Below are 21,180 nucleotides of genomic sequence, written 5' to 3'. Positions count from 1 at the left end.
AAGACATGGAGAGGACATACACTACACAATGGTGGAACTACAAGTTAAATATCATCTCTATGAAACAATTTTGCTCTACAGCCTACAATATTGAATTGGACTATTATAAAGATTACTTTATAATCGTGTTCTAAATTGATGATTATTAAAATACTCACAAATCTGACCATCAGGCAATGCCAGCTTTTGGTAATGGATAGTTTTTGATAGACATCGTTACATGGGAACATTTAATACTACAAATGTAGTGAGATTAGACATTCAAATTTTTTTGCCATGTCATGCTTATGAGAACTCTGAAAACACACAACACACAGAAGAATTCCGTCTATGCCTTTTCTTCAGCAAATGAAAAAATGTAGGACACAGTGAGCAGCACATCATTTTTGCCTGTCTCTCTATCTATTATTTGGGTATATTATCTATTATTCAGACCCTTCTCTGTTTCATTCCTCTATCTCTCCTCTTCTTGCTCTCTAGCTACAATCCCTCTCATTCTTCCCTCTTTATTTCTCTCTCTCTCTGTCTCACATTATATCTCGTCTTTTTGTCCCATAGCTCTCTCCCATTCCCTCTCTTGTGTGCTCTCCGTTATCTTCTATAAAGTAGATAAACATCAGTTTCCAGCAGCGTGAGGAGAGAGAATAATACACAACATGTTCACGAGAGGTGGAGGGTAACAGCTGAAGTCAAGGTCGAACTGCTAGTGGTGTGAATGTGTGTGTGTGCGTGTGTGTGATTTACAACCCCATCTCCCCTGTCGTTATCTGTATCCTTATCCAAACGTTGGCACCATTTCCTCAGAGGGTAGACACACTATAAAGTGTTAACACACTCTCAAAAACACGCACACACCACACAAACACACATGTCTGAGGCAGTGGTAGATCATGAGCCGGTGAATACAGGATGAGGCAGAGTAACCCAACTGACATGAATCACAGTCTGTCTTTTCTTAGCTATTCCCTCTGGTTTGTCTTTCTTTCTTTACTCCTGTCTTCCTTCTCATCCCTTCCCTTAGTCTTGTTTTCCCTTCTTCCTCTTTTTTTATGTATCAGGAGAGCTGGATATGTTACAGAAAAATGTCCATCAACTGATTGAAACCTAACTTGCTCTCTTGACTCATTTGTTATTTTATTGGTTGGCTTTAATGCCTTATTTGTATTCCTAGAAGTGTCAAATACAGAAGATGTGTTGTGTACTTCCGGCTGCTTTGAAGAAGTTGAAAGGTAAATAAGAGTTGAGCTTAGCCAAGGTAAGGTCATGTAATTTCCCTTCAAATATTAGAAACAATAGAAAGGCAACACAAACTTAATATCAACAGCCCCCTTAAAACACAAACAACAAACAGGCAGGAATTGCTCAACATGTATAGCCTCCTTTGCAAGATAACATTCTGAAAAGTCATTAACTCTCAACTAATGCTTAGTGAAAATTTTTAGAACCACAGAATAAGAACATAAATACCTATAGAAACACCAACAGTGGAGACCACCCACAACGCATATAAGCAATTCATTATGTTTACCAACAAGAAAACATAACAACATATCTAATTTCTCGATTGAATTTCTAGGCTGTTGTACATACAGCAGGCAAAGTACCTGCATGCAAAATATCACTAATCAGTCAAATGAAGTGCAGCTGTTACATAAAAGGAGACATGCTCGGTCTTCACCATTAAACAAATCACATCTGTTGGTAACTTTTTTTGATAAAACATGACAAAATGCAATATATTCCATTAAAATCTACCAATATTCTAACAATTGTACACCTGAAGAAGCAAACTTTTACGACAAATCACACATTATAAGCATACACAGAAAGCTGTCATTAAGAATTCATCATTTAGGCCCACAGAGCCTTGCACTGTTCATTAAAACAGCAACAACGTTAAATATTAATTCACAGTAACACCATACTTGCCAACCTTGAGACCTCAGAAATCGCGAGCATTTAAAAACCAGCTGTTAGAACTGTTAGCGCCGGAGCCTCGCAGCGGGGAAACTGAAACTTTTGAGCGCATAATTGCGCCGCATTCGCGCATATCGTCCGCAATAAGCATAATAAGCATCTACACAGGCTTATTGTTGTTTTAAGTGCAATGCATTGCTGCCTGTAGCACCATCCTTGATGGAGCATATGTGTGGGCTGGACCTGTGTAGTTTAATTTACAGGAAGTCGTGAGTAAATCAGATTTAGTAAGAAATCATGCTAAAACAATGTCGGACACCGTAATCTTCTCTGGTCCCCTCCCCAATCTGATCAATGATGACATGTATAGCCGCATGTCATCATTTCAGCGCTGGTTGTCTTGGTGGTGCCCAGCAAACAATGTGGGCTTCGTGAATAATTGGACAGCCTTCTGGGGAAAACCTGGTCTGATTAAGAGAGACGGCATTCATCCTACTTTGGAAGGTGCAAATCTCATTTCGGCAAACATTTCAGGGCTTTGCGGACTTAATCCATGACAAACTGGAGTTGAGACCAGGAGGCAGAGTCGCAGTCTTACACGCTTCTCTGCGCTCTCTCCTAGGCAGTCATCCATAGGAATCCCGAACCCGATAAAATACCCAATATTAACGGTGTGTGTGTCTGCCCAAGGACAATTTAAGGTAAAACCTAATAGAGGTGTCATACATAATAACCTAATAAAAGTAAATGTAACAACTACTACAGTGCAACAAAACAGGAAGATTAAATGTGGTCTCTTAAACATAAGATCTCTAGCATCTAAAGCAATATTGGTAAATGATTTAATATCAGATTATAATATTGATATACTGTCTCACTGAAACTTGGTTGAGACATGAATAATATGTCAGCATAAATGAGGCCACTCCACCCAGCCATATCAATACTCATATTGCCCGAGGCACGGGCCGAGGAGGTGGAGTTGCAGCAATCTTTGACTCAAGTTTACTTATCAATACTAAACAAAAATTAAATTATACCTCCTTTGAAAGCCTCGTTTTTAGTCTTACGCATCCGACCTGGAAAACTTTGCAGCCAATCTTATTTGTTACAGTGTACCGTGCACCAGGTCCTTATTCAGTATTCTTATCAGAATTCTCTGAGTTTTTATCAACTTTGGTACTTAAAACAGATAAAGGAATTATCGTAGGTGACTTTAATATTCATGTTGACGATGATAAAAATAGCCTTACTGTTGCATTTAACTCTATATTAGATTCTGTTGGTTTCTGTCAGAGTGTAAATAAACCAACCCTCTGCTATAATCACACTCTCGACCTTGTTCTGACTTATGGTATTGAAATTGAGCAACTATTAGTCGAACCGCATAATCCTGCTTTATCCGACCATTTCTTAGTAACTTTTGAAGTACTGTTACTAGACTACAAAGCATTAGTCAAAAGCTCCTGCAGCAGAAACCTATCTGTTAGTGCTATAGCCAAATGTAAGGAAGAGATTCCACCAATAGTTAACTCGATAGCATGTCTGCATGTAAGGGAGGAAACTTATACAAAATGTACACCACCCCAAATTGATCATGTTGTTGATAGTGCTACAGATGCGCTGCGGATTAAATTAGACTCTGTTGCTCCTTTGAAAAAGAAGAAAATAAAACGACATAGATTAGCTCCATGGCATAATGCCGAAACCCGCAAAATAAAGCAAAAGTCGAGACGACTTGAAAGGATATGGCGTTCCACTAAACTTGAAGAATCTCGTTTAATTTGGCATATTACTCTCAATGAATATAAGAAAGCACTACGTAAAGCGAGAGCAGCCTACTACTCTTCATTAATAGATGAGAATAAGAATAATGCAAGATTTCTTTTCAGCACTGTAGCCAGGCTGACAGAGAGCCACAGCTCGACTGAGCCTTCTATTCCCATAGCACTCAGTAGTAATGATTTTATGTGCTTTTTTAACAATAAAATTGTTACTCTTAGAAACAAAATCAATGACCTCTTGCCTTTGAGCAGTATAGTGTTATCAACAGCTCCCGGAAACGTAAGTTCGAATATTACAATAGATAGTAAACTAGAATGCTTTTCAGCCATAAACCTTGAACAATTAAATTCAATGATTATCTCTTCTAAACCATCAACGTGTATCTTAGACCCGATTCCAACTAAGCTGTTAAAATAAGTTTTTCCATTAATTAGCACTTCTTTATTAAATATTATGAATATGTCTTTATTATCAGGCTATGTTCCACAATCATTCAAAGTAGCAGTGATAAAACCGCTTCTTAAAAAGCACAACCTCGATCCAGAGGTTTTAGCCAACTATAGACCTATTTCTAATCTTCCGTTCCTCTCAAACATTCTTGAGAAAGCAGTCGCAAAACAGCTGTGTGATTACTTAAAAAACTATGATTTATTTGAAGATTTTCAGTCTGGCTTTAGAACACAACATAGCACAGAGACAGCTCTGGTTAAAGTCATAAATGACATTCTAATAGCCTCAGACAAGGGACTTGTCTCTATTCTTGTCTTGCTCGATCTTAGTGCTGCATTTGATACTATCGACCATGATATCCTATTGCAAAGACTAGAGCACTTAGTTGGCATACAGGGAACTGCTTTAGGCTGGTTTAGGTCCTATCTGAACGCTCTCAGTTTGTACGTGTCAACGATGAATCTTCCATGCAAACCAAAGTTAGCCATGGAGTGCCACAGGGCTCAGTGCTTGGAACTATTTTGTTCACACTATATATGCTTCCGTTAGGCAATATTATAAGGAATCATTCTGTAAACTTTCATTGTTATGCGGATGATACTCAACTATATTTATCAATCAAGCCTGATGAAATTAATCATCTAAATAAAATTCAAGACTGCCTCAAGGACTTAAAAACGTGGATGACCTTACATTTTTTTATGTTAAACACGACCGAAACTGAAGTTATTGTACTTGGCCCGAAGAATCTACGAAACAAATTATCTAAAGATATACTAACTATGGATGGCATTCATTTGGCCTCCAGTGAGACTGTAAGGAATCTTGGTGTTATATTTGATCGGGATTTATCCTTTAACACCCACATAAAATCAATTTCAAGGACCGCCTACTTCCATCTACGTAACATTGCAAAAAACAGGCATATCTTGCCTCAAAATGATGCAGAGAAACTAGTCCATGCATTTGTTACTTCAAGGCTGGATTATTGTAACTCCTTATTATCAGGGTGTACCAAGAAGTCAGTCAAGTCGCTTCAGCTGATTCAAAATGCTGCAGCTCGTGTACTAACCAGAGTTAGGAAAAGGGACCACATTACTCCTGTTCTGGCTGCCTTACACTGGCTCCCTATAGTACACAGGATAGAATTTAAAATTCTTCTTCTGGCCTACAAAGCCCTTAATGGGCAGGCGCCATCTTACCTTAAAGAACTCATTATACCCTATTGTCCTACTAGGGCATTGCGTTCCAAGAATGCAGGGTTGTTGGTTGTTCCTAGAGTCTCTAAAAGTACAATGGGAGCCAGAGCCTTTTCTTATCAAGCTCCACTTTTGTGGAATCAGCTTCCAGTTTGTGTTCGGGCGGCAGACACCCTATCCATTTTTAAGAGTGCGCTTAAGACCTTCCTTTTTGATAAAGCTTATAGTTAGGGCTGATTAGATTCAGCCCCTAGTTTTGCTGATATAGGCTTAGTTTGTCGGGGGACATCTTACTTCTTCCTTCTCTCTGTCTATACCTGTGTACTCTCATGTTCCGATTAACCCAGCTTCCCCAAATGTCTTTCTTTTTGGTGTCTATATACGCCGGGATCCGGAGTCATGGATGATCCTGCGGTCCTGTGTCATGGATCGCGAGTCCTGGATCTTGAGTCGTGGCTGTGGTCCTGGATCATAAGTCCTGGATGGATATCCTTGTGGATTTATCTTCCTATTATACACACATGCATTTCCAAACATTTGGACTACCTATGTTGCAAATGTATTATCTTTTCAATTTACACACGGCATCTATTGCACGTCTGTCAGCCCTGGGAGAGGGATCCCTCCTCTGTTGCTCTCCCTGAGGTTTCTCCCATTTTTCCCTTTAAACTGTGGGTTTTCTCTGGAAGTTTTTCCTTGTACGATGTGAGGGTCTAAGGACAGAGGGTGTCGTATTGTCATACTGATATTCTGTACAAACTGTGAAGTCCACTGAGACAAATGTAACATTTGTGATATTGGGCTTTATAAATAAACATTGATTGATTGATTGATTGATGAAATCGGGAGAAATACGGGAGAAATATGATCCCGGGAGGAAATCGCGAGAGGGCAATGAAATCGGGAGTCTCCCGCAAAAATCGGGAGGGTTGGCAAGTATGAGTAACACGGTATACCTTGATCAAGTTGTCTGTTGCTTTCGGTGCAGAATAATCCATCCAAACAAAATGTAGCTTCTTCTTAAACAAACGTTTAACATCCCAACTTGGAAAGGTCTTCAGCAAGAAGCTCTACGTTAGTAGCAGAGAGCAATTCTAGCTAAAAAAACCGCTAGCATATATATCCATTGCGGAGTTACTCCTCCTTCCACGTACTGTAGTTGTACCGAAAGTCTGTCTTCAAACGTTATCCACGCCATCGTTGTTCAGGTGCTCTGTTATTTTAAACTCATATGTTTTATAATACAAAATAACTCTGTAGCAACTTCGGCTAGCTCACTGTCTAAAAAAGCAGATTCAAGGCAACAGGCTGGCGCTAATTACTCCGTTTGAGTGCAGGTGTGCAGCCAGTGGCGCAGGTGATGCGGGTGTGAAGCGCATAATAAAGTTGTCTACAAAATACCTATTTGAAACATTTAAAGAGAAAATTAAGCAGTAAAACAAATATTACAAACATGTTGAGGTTTATGTATATCTCCTAAAATGTGCCAGTCAAATTACTAGCTTCCTAATATTAACATGAAACTTTTTTATTAGGACAAATAAGGATAGGCGTTCCATACCTTTCCATACCCCATGGTGATCTACTAAGATGTCTCAATCAGCCTATTGTTATGCTGTAAGGGACAAGGGTAGTGAGTCTCCATTAGACTTATTATACTTTTCCCCTAATCTTTTTTCTCCCCTGGCCTAGGCTGCTTGCAAAGTATTTCTGATTTATGTATTCCTTAGTTATCGTAGTGTCGTAATGGTTAATATAGCCACCCCAAAAAAACGTGGCTTGTAAATAGCTCTAAGGTTAGGAGCTTTCAGATGAAATTACTGCAAAAGGGAAGGACAATGAATACTGTAAAAGGCCTTCATTTTATAAGACAATCATTGCTCGGATTACCAAGAAGCCACTCATATTAACTTTACACAAGGTTATAAGTATGCTTGTTTAAAGATAAAGTTAAAGTGTAAAAGCTTTTTTTGTAAATGAAGCTGCCCAACCTTATTTCTTTTCTGCTTGACATTCATTCAGACCATGGAAATTACATGAAATGTCACTCCTAAAAAGTAAATCTGTTCAAATGTTACATCTTACAGCTATAGAGAAATGTAGAGACTGTTCTTATGACAGCAATGCTTCAAATTGTTAATTTGTTTTCCAACAAATGTAGATTTCCTTTTTACCTGGAAAAAATATGTTTTCCCACATTTCCACTTCTGAATAGGCTCATTATTTCTACCCATCAGGTAGCTCAGGGATGGTGCTGTATTCGGTTTGAAAGGAAAATCAGTGCACCAACATAGGTGAAAAGCAGTAAGAACTATTTATCTCTCTTTTGCAGGCATTCATTGTAGAGTTGATTGCCCAAATCTAAGTCCCCATAGTTCAGAGGAATGGTGATTTATGTGTGTTTGTGAGGTAATGACATTGCTTTAAAATCCAGGAGGGGGGGCTTTTCACCCAGGGAGGAAAATGTAATGAGTGTGCACCTGTGTTTTGTGCGACTACCAGTATACATGCTTGAATACATGATTTTGTTATATGAAAAACCTCTCCACAAACGTGTGTGCAGGCATCCACGGCTGGCTGTTTTCATACATGCTGTGTTGCAACCTTGCTTTATGTTTTTTGTACTTTCCTATGAAACTGTGTGACTTTGACCAAACACACCTACAAACAAACACAGTATCGGGGAGCTACTTATTCAGTGATAAAAGGCGAGCCAGAGGGAACCCAGTAATTGAACTCCAGTGAGCGAAGCTTGGAAGCACCGTGCCGTATCGGGGGTAATAAGAAAAAAGTTATTATTCACCTCAAAGACACACACACACACACACACACACACACACACACACACACACACACACACACACACACACACACACACACACACACACACACACATATGCACAGTAATAGCAGTCACATATTGGAGCACATTCAAAAAGACTAGAACAACAACATAGCGTTCACACAACAAAACTCACACATTTTGTGGGTTTATAGTTTTCCTGCTGATGCAAGTTTGAAGGATGATGAAGATCAGAGTGTGGAGCCGTTGAATAAGCAAATAAACTTTAAAAATATTGACTTTCACACTCTCTACCTCCTGCTGTTCCACTGAATAAATCAGAACTCTCTCTCCCTCTTTTTGAAATAATTCACCACATTCGTAGGAAGAATTCATTGTGTATCAGTTTGGCTGCAGTTCTGCAGTGCAAGCACATTCACACATTTACACACTAAAAGCAAAACAGTGTACAATAACTTGCTCATGTGCACAGGCTCATGTGGCGAATGAATGTTCTTATGCAAACTGCTGGTACATTTTTTACAATCAGAAAATAATGTTCAGAGAAGCAAATTTCCTCCACTCAATTGCCAATTGTGTTACAGCTTGTCCTTCATTCTTCTCATGTTTTACCGATACTATCCAATATTATTAACATATTCCTATTCATTTTTGACAGCCCTTTACATTTTCAATAATCCAATATACTCATAAATGATTCAAGAGAAGCTCCATGCCATATTAAGACATGAAAACATACGTATTATCTTCTAGACTTGCACCATGTATCGTTCAAGTTTAGTTCAGTTTCTAGGTTACTTCTTCTATGTTTAAACATACTGTACACACATGCATATTTAAAAATTGCAACATATTACAGATATCTGTCATCTCATTGAAATTGGTATTTTAATCTGAAAGAAAACTTAAGTTGGACTCATGGTGTGCCTCATAGTAAAAATAAAATGACATTGGAACAATTACAATGATGGAGCAATGGTCCGTTGGTAATCTCTTCTAAATATCTGAATTTATAGGATGAGCACACTGTAAATGACCCAAAAAAGTCATAATCACAATTGCAATCTCTTTGTTTAATGCTCTGAGTCCATTGTTTGAGTTATAAGACTTCCATAGTATTTAGGAGGGTTTTGTATATTTTTCGTTGTTAGTTTGATAGTTAGTGCTGTTATATGGTTTTTCAATGTAAGATTTTTGTCATCTATCAACTACTCTCTGATACTGCCCACTGATATTTCCTAATTCACCCAGGAAAAGTCCATTTCAATTCTAGTCTGTATAATCTCGTCTTTATTATGTTTTAAGAATCTTTTGAGAAATATGACCAATAATTCCGAAATGTCAAGACGGTAAAGTAGAAAAGAGAGAAGCATGATTGAAAGAAGTCAAAGAAGGGAAGAAGGAAGAGTCCCTTCTTACAGACTAGTATGTCTTCTTCTTTTTTAATCTACAGCCTCTCTGTTCCCCTGTGCTCCCATTGGACCCAGTGGCAACTGAAGCCAAAAGCCCAACACACACAACCTCTCACACACACTGACATGTAACACGGCAGTTGGATGAAAACACAATCTTCTTCCCAAGATGCAATCATCCATAGTCCATTTTAATCTCAACCCCCCCCAACCAATACATAACTACTTTGGCTGTGATTATCTGTAGACTCATCAACCTCCAGTTACTGACATCCCATAGATCTACTCCTGAAAGCGTGTGTGTGTGTGTGTGTGTGTGTGTGTGTGTGTGTGTGTGTGTGTGTGTGTGTGTGTGTGTGTGTGTGTGTGTGTGTGTGTGTGTGTGTGTGTGTGTGTGTGTGTGTGTGTGTGTGTGTGTGTGTGTGTGTGTGTGTGTGTGTGTGTGTGTGTGTGTGTGTGTGTGTGTGTGTGTCTGGCAGTTGTCTGTCCTATCTACTTGATGTGTATGCTGACTCTCATCATAGGCGTCCCAAATCTTCATCAATGGACTATGAGCTGTCTTTATGAATAAGAGCCTACTGCATAAGGTCAACAAGTACAAGCCATATTTCTTTCTCTCTCCCTCTCTACCTCTCTACCTTACTCCTGTCTCGTTACAGTCAGTGTATTGATTTATTAACATAGACCGTTCAACTCTCACACACATACACACAAACCCACACATCAACACATGGATGTTATACACTTGTTATCATCAGTGTTGGGCAAGTTACTTCCAAAATGTAATATATTACATATTACTGATTACTGTCTTTTTTAAGTAATAAGTTACATTACAATATTACTGTCTCTGAAATGTAATGAGTTACAATACTTTTATATCACTTTTGAGTTACTTTACCAAAATAACCGCAAAAGAATGGCTAGGTATTTTAAATGCTAAAATGTAGTTTAGTGCAGCTCATCCAGTGAAGGGCAATACTACAAACTGTGTAGGCCCTTAAGTCTACTAACAACTTTTATTACACGGCTTAGTTGAATACTCGATTCTGATTGTAAATTCTTAACATGTGACACGTTGTTAATACAGTAGTACAGGCCACTGTCAAGGACTATAATGAAGGTTGCTAAGGAGGATCAAGAAAAATAAAGGAAAAGAGGTTAAAAGGCGGAGCGCTGGACGTCAGATAAATCACCAGAAGAAGGCAGAGAGGAAGTAAACAATAACAGGAACACGGAATGGTTCTTTAGTTTCTCTAGTATATGGTTGTGTAATAAGCGGGATAATGTGCAGCGAGGTGGTCATTATGGGGAAAAGAACACCCTGAGCCTGAAGGGTAAACACCAGGCTTACTAATCTACCAGCACAATTTTTCTCTGGTATCGGAATGTCTCGCGATGTTAGTGAATTCTTAAAAAAAAAAACACCATTTAATTTCGGGTTAAAATGTGAATTGTAACGGGTAGTATATTACCCAGATTTCATTAGTAATGCGTTACATTACTTATTTACAGCAAAAAGTAATACATTACTGTAACTCTGTTACTTTTGTGACGCATTACACCCAACACCAGTTATCATGCACCCAGCTTTTCATTTAATTCAGGTCATAAAGGATACAGATGGCATGCTCATATATCAATAGACCTTAAGACTGAGACAGAGAGAGGGTGTCACTGAGTTAAAGCACCCTTGATTTGGATTCAAAGGCTCCACAGGGTAACAGGGTCTCAATCAAAAGTCACTGGGATACTTAACATTGAGGGAGCTGGAAGGGTGACATCAATTGCTACTTAAATGTGAGAAGGAGCAGCATCAAACAATCATTATTGGATGAGATAATGATGTTGTGAGGCTTATCATAAGCTTGAGAGCTGGACCAGCGAGTTGTGAATGTACTGATGCAGATTGATTTCAAACACATCTTTCGTTTCAGTTACATACAATACTTGTGATAATCCACCTTATCTTCTCGTAGAGACCGGGGTTGTGTTAGGGGAGAATATATCTGAAACTAAAAATGAATTTGTAGTTTTCGGACATGAGATTTTTAGTATTCGGACATGAGAAGTTGAATTATTTCATTTCACAAGTAAGGTTTAGGCATTCCAAAGATCAAGGCTAGACCAAAAAAACTACAAGAATGAAAAAAATGTATTTACAAAAAAAACTAAGAAACCCAGTCAAGGCCAAATTACTTACAAACCAAACACAAATTCATGAACACTTTTTTTAGAGGGTTGTGCTAACAAACCCTATCTGAGGCCATTAGCGAACCCATGCAATATACATTTTTGCTGTAAATGACTTCATTTGATTTGAAGGAAAGTCAAAGCATGTACTCCGTGATCAATGAGCAGTGCGGTAAAGGTTTCTATGCATCTAAGTAAATCTTTAAGATATTTTCAATTGTTCCAAATGTATGATATAATGAACTCCAATGATGATTACTCCCATATGGTAATTGTTCTGCTTGCTTCTTTAAAAGGTCTGACGTCATAGCGGCTGCAGACCATAATTCCTCTGAGTTCTCATTCATAACACTCCGTTTGATGTCTCACTATGGGATGCGCCTCAACGCGTATGCAAACAGAAGCATCAATCTCATTAAGCCAATCCTGATTGGCTGGTGATCTTGACGTCTACGTCAGGGAATCCACCCACCCTTTAAGTAGCTTGCGCTACGTCGCAGCGTCATTCAAACACCTCTTCTCGCTTCGGAGCACATCTCAAAATATCAGTAGCCGGGCTAGCTTAACTGTCCACAGACTGAACCACAAGCTAACTTTCGGTCGACTGGCGCTTGCCGGCTACTCTTGCTTTGCAAGAAGATTGAATTGAATATTAACACACCAGTTAATATTGAAATCTGCCACGCCGTTTTTTCTTTCGGAATAACGATAAGGTTTTGATTTTTCTTCTAACGGTAACATACCTGTTACTAGTTTATCTCCAATGATGATTACTCCCATACGGTAATTGTTCTGCTTGCTTCTTTAAAAGGTCTGACATCATAGCGGCTGCAGACCATAATTCCTCTGAGTTTTGTTGCTGATCACTACAAAGGGATTGATGTCCTCTAGCACAGGACCTTGAACAAAAATCCTTTCAAAACAATCTCTCTAATCACTGGGACACCCTCGTCTTGTAACTCTGGGTACATGAAATCCCATTTTACACCAAAGATCTAATTTAATTATATTCAGACTTAATTATATGTGCTTAAAATAATATTTTCCTCCATTTCAGTCCCATCCATCAACCCTTTGTGTTTGCTGACCCTCTTCGTTGATCCAACAGGGTTTTTTTTGGTGACATTTCAGAGCAATTAGAAATGTGGCTTACCTTATGATTGTACAATTTACCACAATATCACTGCAGTGAGCACTTCAACAGGGTTGATTGCTGCTATGAATAGCATGTGTGAATACTGAGGTCTTCAACTCAAAAGTGTAAAGGCTAAGCAATTAAGGTTGGATGGAAATGAGTGCATATCATGAAAGGAGAATGAGTTTAAATAGATTGGGATGAAGACTTGAACTGACTCGTTATTGATTATGAGTTAAAGGAAGCAATCATTGATGTATAGATTTAACATTTTCTCAGAGAAAGAGAGAGGCCAAAGATATAGCCAAATCAATGTAAAAAGAGTTTAAATGAAACTGAATGCTGACAGGACAAAATGACCTTAAGAGAGCCAGGCATAGAAAGGAATGAGTTAAAAATAATCAATGGTTTGCCTTTCAAATGGGTGGATGATTGGAGGGATTGACAAACTGACCGACAACATGACTGGGAGACTGAAAGGGACATTTGAAATGTAGGAAAAGGAGTTATTTGGATAAAGAATGAGGAACCAACAGCTGTTTTCTGGAGCCGTTAGAAACTACCCAGGGAAAAGGCTTTGTTCCCGCATCCCTTCGACACGTTGTTCTCTGTACATACAGTGAATATTCAACTGTCTCCTAAAAATTACGTTCCCACAGAACTAAACTGCATTCTCAATTACGTTTAGCAAGAAACGTTTTTTCTCCCACGTTTCGTTTGTTATGAACTTATCTCAAACACGTTTATTTTCTACATATCTTCTAGAAACATATTTTCTCCCACGTTACGTTTCTTATGAACGTATCTTAAAGACATTTATTTTCTACATATCTTTGCCATTTATTGTCTTGCTTATAATAATGATAATAGTCATTTATAAATATCATTTTAGAGCACACATTTGAAATCAGTAGGCGAGGCTGTAATTTCGCCAGCTGTTACTCTCATGGGCGAGGCAGAAAATAATAGTTTTATCATGCCAAAAAGCTGCTGTGTCGTTTATTGCACCTCAAACATTAAAACAAATCCAGAGTTACGTGTTTCTGTACTTCTTCTAAGAAGAAAGGACAGTTCAGAACAACATTTCAGTTTAGGATGGCCGAAGACACTACACTGCATTACCCATAATCCCCAGCTACCGTTTGGGACTACAGTCCCGTTGACAAACCCTGTGATTAATCTTCAAGCTCTGGGTTTGGATGTTGGAGTGGCAGTGCGCCAAGGTTACGCCGAGCGTCAAGCTCAAGATTTGTGTGTACAAATGTAAAACATGTAATTACTAAATGGGTGAAAATCGCTTGTATCCATAATGGGCAGCATTAATATATACACACATGACAGCCAGAGGCGTTTTTATATGTACAAAAGTGGTGGGGCACAAAAAACTTAGATGTCTATATATAAGCTTCTGCAGTGAGGTTCATGGCTGGTGAGGCACTGGCACTGACTCTTCAGGTTTACAAATATTATATTTTGACCTAAATCAAAATATAATATTATTTTCAAAAGCTTTTTTTGTCTGATGCTTCGATTAATTTTAAACGGACAGTTCAACAAAAGGATACCCAAAAAATGTAATTTTATCTTTTAAATATTGAATTGTTCTCTCTTAGTAAGATCCCATTTTCAATAAAATGGTGGTCTTACCTTGACTTGAAGATGAAGTCCATTTGCCTATCCTTCTGGACAAAAATCTCTATCACTTTTTTGTAAAAGTCCCCCTTATCTTCTTGTAGTTTCAAAAGTCTATCATAAATCTAATCGATAGATTTATGATTCGAAAATTATATAAGTAGGGTAGACGTGGATATTATCCGGCTGAACAAAACGTGCATTTATCTAACAGGTACGTTTCCCACAGATCTTATTTTGAGCTATTTTCTAAAATCCTATGGAGAAATCTAATTTTTGTGGAGGGAACCCATGCGCAGCTTACTTCCGGGTTTTAGAATGCGTCTCTCCTCTCCTCTTCCCACACCACACTTTTCGCGGCACACATACTTACAGCCAATCAGCTCTGAATGATGTGAGATGACGTATGGTGGGGATGGCAGCTCACTGCCCCTATAGGGTGGCGAAGTCACGCCCATCTACTTCCGGTCCATGGGGTCTTATTTCGGAAAAATAATGTATTGAAGTCAATGGAGAGAGAAAACTTATCTTTCAAACCCGTTTGAATTGTGTCATGAATTACACATATGATGTTTGTCTATCTTAAAACATAATTTCCATTTAAAAAAAGTCACAGTTTGTCGTAAAACTGTTGAAATATAAGACTACGAAAAATACGCAACTAGAAATACTACAAATCCCAGAGTCGCGTAAGTGACGTCACAATTGTTTTCCTCCAGAGATAGCTAAGATCAGCGCCATATAGATAGAATCTATCTATATGGCGCTGGCTAAGATAAGATAAGTTTAACAAGATGCCTGTGTGCTTAGTAGGGATGTGCATCTCCATCACTGAGGCCGATGCTATGCGCATCTCAATACGTTGCCACGATACGATACATTAACGATACATTTGAAACACCAGGTGATGCGATACGATACGATTCACCCCTGTTGCGATACAGTTCGATACGATTTGATTCAACATTATGCGATTCGGGGCGGTACGATGCAATTCAACACAATGCAAAAATAATGATACTTCAATATGGTACGACAGAGGATTTTTGTTTTATACGATACGATAATACTTTATTGGTCAGATCAAGTCTGAAATTGGACTTGCGTTACAGCAGCTCCATGTCCAACATCAGCAGACAAATATCCAGACACAATACATAAAACACAAACAACAAACATTTAACATAACAGCACAATCAGTGAGAGAAAACATACTCAAAGAGCCTTCAGTGTGCATTTGATCTGGGATTTAGCTCTGTATTTACTGTGAGGTTTGACTGATGCACAAAGGAGTGCTTCAGTCTGACTTTATTGAATCGTGGGATCCTGTATCTCCGATTAGATGGTAGAAGATCATATTCACTGTTCAGAACATGGTTTGGGTCAGAGATTATGTTGTTGGACAGCCTCACTAGGTTGTTATGATAGGCTCGTCATAGAGTCTCTGACAGGGTTGACCAACAATCTTTGAGCAGATTTTTAACAGGTGGAGCAGTTTTGTACCAGGTAGTATTGCAGTACTGCAGAATAGACATAATCACAGATGTAAAGAACAACAGAAGAATTTCTCTGCTTCCCCCAAAAGACCTAAGACGGCGGAGAAAATAAATTCTTTGTTTTGTCCTTTTGCACAGATATTCAATGTGATCCTTCCATGACAGCAGATGGTCAATCATTACACCCAAGTATTTGTATGAAACTCCCTGCTTGATTTCATCTGTATGGATGACAATGGGGACTTTATGGGAGTCAGATGGTGAGCCAAAAATGATTTCCTCAGTTTTCTTGGTGTTGATCTCAAGAGCATTGTTATCAGTCCACTCCACCACCTGATTTACAGCCTGTTGGTGCAGCTCAGGGTCGTCTGTGTTACTGAGCAGAGATATTATTGCAGTATCATCAGAGTACTTAATGATGACTTGATTTGGTGTGTTGGTACAACAATCATCAGTGTAGAGAGTAAAGAGCACAGCTGAACTCACGCAGCCCTGGGGGGCCCCTACATTGGTTGTGATGGCAGATGACAGGGTTTTGTTAACCTTCACAAGTTGCTCTCTACTAGTGAGGAAAGCAGCATACCAGTAAATCAGGTATGAATTTACTTCCATTTTGGCCATTTTTGACACCAAGATGTCTGCTTGTATTGTGTTGAATGCTGATGAGAAGTCTAGGAAGAGGGCTCTTGCATAGGTGTTGCGTTTATCTAAATGTTTAGTGATGATGTGAACCAGAGTGGCCACAGCATCTCCCGTGCAGCACCCTTGTTTATAGGCAAATTGGTATGGATCCAGTTTGTCTTGTGTTGTACTGATAAGAAATCGGAGCAGAATTCTTTCTCGTGATTTCATAATCGCTGAGGTGAGGGCTATTGGTATGTAGTCCTTATGTTCTTTTGGGCATGGAATTTTGGGCAGCGGTTTGATGTGTGAAGTTTTCCATGGCAGAGGGATGGTGTGGGTGTCAATAGAAGCCTGAAAGATGGGTTGCCACACTGGAGCCAGCTCAGTAGCAAAGTCTTTCAGCAGAAAACCGCTGCACCCATCTGGCCCAGCCGCTTTCTTGGTGTTGGTGCACTCCGCTGCGAGACGCTGCACGCACCCCCAACTCTGACTGACTTCCCGCGTCCCTGTGTAACTGGGAAACTGATAGAATTGGATCATAAGCTCGTGGTGTTTTTGCAACTTCAGCATAGGGGATTGGGATGTTTATTGAACTTTGGCTTTCAACTGATTTACCTTCGAAACACATGTATGGCTCTGCCGCTCAGCGCTGCTGCTTGCCTCTGTCTGTGTCTGCGTTCTTCGCACCTGCCTGTAATCTGAGGAGGTCCCGCCTCTCTGGCTGGCTCCCGCCCGGAAAATCTTCAGTGTTGACTGACACTTAAGTAATAAGCTATCAGATAGCGCTGTGGGCGGGACATTGCTCGTGTACAGAGAGTGGTGACTGCAGCCAGAGAAACGGCCACATCAGAGCCAAAGTTTTATCGGCAATTTGATAAAAAAAAGGCAGAAACCGATTATCGGTCAAATGTGGAATATCGGCCCCGATAATCGGCCAGGCCGATAATCGGTCGACCCCTAGTTTTAATGTCCTTAGTCACATAAGATTTATTATTTGAATAGATTTGTATTTCTTTAGTGGGAACAACTAGTTCCACACAGAAGTTGATATAGTTGTATAGTCATTGGTAACAGTAGTTATTTCATCTAGTGAACCTTCCTGAAAAATTTCCCAATCTGTCCAATCAAAACAGGCTTTCAACTGTTCCCTACTTTCATTTGTCCATGTCCTTATTACTTTCTTTTCCGGTTTACTTCTCTTCAGTTTGGTCTTATACACTGGTATCATATTCACAACATTATGATCAGAGTTCAGTATTGGTGGTCTACATTTAGTCACATAGGCTCCTTTAACATTGACGAAGCATTTGTCCAGGATATTGTCTTTTCTGGTGTGATCCTTAACATACTGTTGGAACCCAGGTAACACAGTCTCTAGGCGACATTGGTTAATGTCCCCGAGCACTATTGCCGGTGCATCGGGGTGGCTGAGTTGCAGCTCGTGAACACAGTCAGCGATGGAGCCGGCCACCAGTGACGCTCTGCCACTGGGAGGCACGTAAACAACAAACAGTAAAATACGCCCGAATTCTCTAGGCAGATAGAAGGGTCTTAACGTCATGCCGAGAATTTCTACGTTGGGATCACAGGTTTTACATTTGACTGAGTGTGATCGGCACCACAGATCATTAATATACACACAAATACCGCCTCCTCTGGTTTTCCCCGAGTTCGCATCCCTGTCTGCTCGAACAAGGGTGAATCCGGGTACTTCAAAGAGAGATTCAGGCATCGTAGATTTTAGCCAACTTTCCGTGAAACATAGTAAAGAGGCCTCACGAAATTCATGACAGTATCTTGTGTATGTCCTTAGTGTGTCCACTTTGTTGCTCAATGAGCGCAGGTTTGTGAGAATGATGGATGGAAGTGGTGGCCGGCTGAATCTCCGCCGTAGGCGATTCCGAACGCCTCCCCTCCTTCCTCGTCTCTTTTTCCTGATGTGTCTAAGCAGCTCCCGAGGGATGTCATCCGATATCGAAGAACACAGGTGGCTTGGTGTATTCGTAGGAGGCCGATCACATTGTAGCTCCAGCATAGCCTCGCGGCTGTAGCAGCGTAGAGGCCGGGGCTCCTCGACATACCTGTTCGTGTTATGGCTCAGGTGTGTTTTGAAAAGTTGTATGGCCAGACATGGTCCGCAGAAGGCAAAAGTAATCCACAGGCTCAAAAGCATGGTCTCTCAAAAATGATGTTTCATTCAGACAAACAACGTTTAGACAATAATTAGCCCAAAAACAAACAAACAAAAACAAAACAAAACGCAAGACGGACGGAGCAGCTGAGACGCGGTGCGCAGCCGAGCAGCGCACTTCACGCAACCGGAAGTGTTCCTATTTATTCCTTATATGCAGCAAATCATACATTAACAAAAAAGTGCTTTACATATTTGGTTCTCTCTAATAGTAGTCTACTGCGCGTCCCATCATGCTGTTTATTGTTTACCTTTTTTACCTTAAAAAACTCTCCGGAGTACAGGACATTCTATAACACCTCACAGTTAAACAATTTAAGGATGCATTGCCCATGATTAACAATGTGCAAATAACAACTACCATAGTGCAATGCCCATACAGCTGCCAGCCTGATTTGCTTAACACTCATTCATAGGCTAACTCACCAGTGAGCAGAAAGCAGTGGTTTCCATATATGAACAATAAATAATACAAATAACCTTTCACAAACAGCTCTATCATAACTGCTTACAGTAAGGAAGACATTTAAACTGTTATTGGCAGTCACAGGCTGCTGTAAACTAAACACCACTCTCTCTGACAGAACACCTCACTGAGTGATTGAACTCATATGTCTAACTTTCAGGTTTCTCTTTTCAGCCGCAGACCCCATGTCGCCTCTTTATGTGCGTCGCTAAGTTCCTCGTACTACTTGTGTACTTTAAAGCGGCTCGTCATCGTTAACAATTTGCGAGCGTTTTTTCAAGTTGACCGTCTTTCTTGAAAAATCTGAAGTGTTGCCAAACGTTTGATTTGTAGGTATTTTTCGGTGCGCTGTGTTTCTCTTTCTCCTCGACTTCTGTGTGTGTTGATAACTGAGACTCTCGGCCTCTGTAGTGGCGAAGCAAATATCAAAGATCGTCTCTGCTGAGCGTTGACAAGATGAGGGGATTTTATATGAATGAGTCGTTTTTTTACCAATGCAAAGACGCTACAATCGATGCATCGCGAGTTCAACCCAAACTGTAGCCGATGTGCACTCTTTCAACCGGTGCACTCGCATCCTGAACGTTTATGCCGGTGCACCGATGCGAATTGGTGAATCTTATCATCTCTAGTGCTTAGTACCAGGTTGTTATCATACCAGCAATGGGTCTTGCTCGTTCTTTCGCTACCCGTCTGATGAAAGGACCAGGAGTGGCTGTATCAAGTTAGCTACCCAGCTAGTAGCTATCACGTTAGTTAGCATTACAGCCTTGTCATTTTTATAAGCCTTAATATGAAGTAACATTAAGTATCCCAAAATGTTAAACAGTAAGAGTAGTAGTCATATTTCGTGAACCCTTTGAAGAGTACTGTCACCGGTGTGATAATTCTATAATACACAATTTAAGCCCGGGGAGAAATGCTAACGCTAGCATCTGCGATTGCCGATTCTACTTCATCCTATCTGCACAAATGGTTGACATTAAACATTAAAAAGACCAGGCAGTTCAGAGAGAATCAAAGGAAGGCAGGCAGGCAGCTTTGCATGACATTCTTCTGGACGTTTCATTGTGGTGATAGTGAGGGTTATCAATCGTTTTGTTGACAAGACAGTAGTGACGGCCATCTTGGTGACGTGTGTTGTTCTGCGAGACTAGAGATGTAGTTCATTGAGCGTTTCACACAAACAAATGTGTTACTTCACAGTTTAACGACACATTTATTTATTTTTTACTTGCAAAATTATCTTCTAAATTGACAAAAATCATATGTGTAATTTGTGGCACAATTCAAACGGGATTGAAGATAATCTTTCTCTCTCCATTGACTTCAATACATAATCTTTTCGAAATAAGGTCCCATGGAGGTCCACCGGAAGGGGAGGGACTTCGCCTCTCTATGGTCATTATTTGTTTTCCACACACATTAAATAGGACAATACTCTGAGCATGTGCAGTGTAGTTTTTACAGTCACCGTTCACTTAGACAGTGAGAGGGAGGGGCATGATCGGGTTTTGTCCCACATGGCTCTAAACAGCTCAATAGGCACACACTGTAGACACTAATTAGAAGAACACAGACTAAAACAGCAATGTACAGACGAATCAGATGATTAAACATGATCTTAAAATATATATATTTTTTTGTTGCATTTTGTTGGAATCATTATTTTTAATACTTTCTGCTAACACTATGTGGGGCTGTGCCCCACCTGCCCCTAATGACCAGTCGCCACTGATGACAGCTCATTGTTACTTTGTAATTCTACTCCACTACAATTCAGAGGTTAACCTGGTATTTTTACTTCACTACATTTATTTTAGTTACTTTGCAGATTCTGATTAATGATGTGAAATATAAACAACCCTTAAAGCAGA

The 21,180-nt window shown here is 39.7% G+C and overlaps 1 protein-coding gene across 2 annotated transcripts in view; it reads right to left on the bottom strand.

Moving 5' to 3' along the window:
• sgcz (sarcoglycan zeta) overlaps positions 1–21,180 on the bottom strand; it is a 422,317-nt gene that overhangs the window by 318,654 nt on the left and 82,483 nt on the right. Inside the window, exon 1 of one of the 2 annotated variants that reach the window (XM_079681304.1) lies at positions 14,900–14,985. The exons of the other annotated variant lie outside the window; for it this stretch is intronic. The gene's annotated coding sequence lies outside the window, so the exon portion shown is untranslated. Of the gene's footprint in view, positions 1–14,899; positions 14,986–21,180 lie in introns of those variants that run through there. 2 annotated transcript variants of the gene reach the window in all.

Source organism: Notothenia rossii, assembly GCF_949606895.1.
Source record: "Notothenia rossii genome assembly, chromosome: 1".
NCBI lineage: Eukaryota > Metazoa > Chordata > Actinopteri > Perciformes > Nototheniidae > Notothenia > Notothenia rossii.
This window is presented reverse-complemented; position numbering and strand designations above follow the sequence as displayed.